This window comes from Sphaerodactylus townsendi, linkage group LG01 (assembly GCF_021028975.2).
Source record: "Sphaerodactylus townsendi isolate TG3544 linkage group LG01, MPM_Stown_v2.3, whole genome shotgun sequence".
NCBI lineage: Eukaryota > Metazoa > Chordata > Lepidosauria > Squamata > Sphaerodactylidae > Sphaerodactylus > Sphaerodactylus townsendi.
In genome coordinates this window covers 25,966,893-25,968,889 of record NC_059425.1, presented here as the reverse complement: position 1 = coordinate 25,968,889, position 1,997 = coordinate 25,966,893, and positions in this window count along the sequence as shown.

Genomic DNA, 1,997 nt, shown 5'->3' with positions numbered 1-1,997 from the left:
TGTAAAAAACGAGTCCCCCTAGATGATGGCGTGTTACACTCTCAAACGTCCCTTTTGCGATAGGAGCTAGCATTCACAAACCCGACCTCACCGTATTTCCTTTTCCTTCCGTAGATAACAAATTGGATTTGTAAGCCTGACATGGAAGCTTAATGTTCAGCTGTCTTTGCTGATGGTGTGCACAAAATCCTTCTACATTTGTAATTCCTTAAACCAAAACTACTTTATACAGTATCCTGTGGTAATGAGTTCCAGAGGTTTATTAATGAAAGAGTATTAATATAATTTGGTTTCCATCACAAACCTCCTGACTTTCCACCTCCCGGGGTGTTTGAAGGATGAAAGTTTGAAAGACAATAAACTATTCTTCTCAAGTCCTGTCCCTTTTCCCCAAACCCAGCCTGTATTTTATCATTTTGGCCAGTTGACAGAAAGCTGGAAACCAAAAATAGCTATTTTTGCTGACAGGGGTGCTGCTATTACACATTCTAGAAAAATTTCACGTGGGGGCAGAGGCTGCTTTTCTACAGGAGATCTTTGGTAATAACTGGCACCATCCATTTTGCTGTTGTCATGTTCTTAAAGTGCAAATGTGTTTGTTGTAATACATGCAAAATAGTCAGCTTGCTTAAAGTACACACAAATCTTCTTCCCCTCATTTAAATGACTGCTTTGCATCTTGCCATGACTCATGCTGCATAGCACCTGCTGGTCCTCTACCACCAGGGTGGCAAGGATAACAGCCACCAGGGACTAAGACAATGCACATAAAACACTGTAAAGCCCCCACTGGGTCAGGTGCTTCTGAGCTAGGATTGCTAACTCTTGTTTAGGAAGTACCTGGACATTTGGGGGTGATGCCTGCAGGGGATGGGGTTTGGAGAAGGAGGGATCTCAACAGGGAATAATGCCAACAATAATAATAGTTTGGATTTATATCCCCCCTTTTTATCCTGTAAAGAGACTCAAAGGGGCTTACAAACTCTTTTCCCTTCTCCCCCCCCCCCCCAAACACCCTGTGAGGTGGGTGGGGCTGAGAGAGCTCTGAAGAACTATGACTATGCCAAGATCACCCAGCTGGCATGTGTTGAAGTGCACAAGCTAATCTGGTGCACCAGATAAACCTCCACAATTCAAGTGGCTGAGCAGGGAATCAAACCCAGTTCTCCAGATTAGAGTGCACCTGCTCTTAACCACTACAGTGGTTTTAACACCATCTAAAGCAAACATTTTATCCAGGGGAACACATCCATATAGTCTGGAGATCAGATGTAATTCCAGACCCCAGCTGAAGGTTGGCAAATATAGTTGTCACCTCCTTCTGGGTCAAAATACTCCAGGAGGTAGCCAACAAATATATTCCACTTCGATCCAGTCCTCTACTCTACCAACCAATCTATAAATGGCAAAAAGGTATGGCAGCCGCCCTCCAAGCCACGTTTGCCACCTAATTCATGCCTCTAGGAATGCAAGCTCTAGTCTGGGAAATTCCCAGAGATCTGAGGGCGAAAACAGGAGAGCAAAGCAAAGGGAAGGAAGAGAGGTCAATGGGGATGTGATATCACTCTGGCACTTCCATTTCTCTAAGAGTGTATCATATATTATTATTTTTTACAAGTAAAAATATTTTTAAAACAAATCGTGTTACTCTTAAAGATGCCACTGGACTCCGGTTTAATTTGTAACGGACTGCGCTGGAAACAGTCTGCTAACCGAACGTTCCCGCCAAATTAGAAGAGAAAGTTCAGGAACTCATTTTCACAGGTTTGGGGTCACAGCTAGGGCGCCCTTGGGCATGTACAGAGTGTTGAGGAGCACTTGTTCTGAGGACGGAAGTGTCTTTCGAGGGCATGGAGATTGTCACCACTTTCCCCCTCCTTCTTGACGAAGAAAACAAAACCGAAGCCACCAAAAGGAATTAAGTCATGTCTATGGCTAGTCTAGTCCAACTCTATGGTTGAGGGCTATAGAGATCAAACCTGCTGGAAGCGGGGATT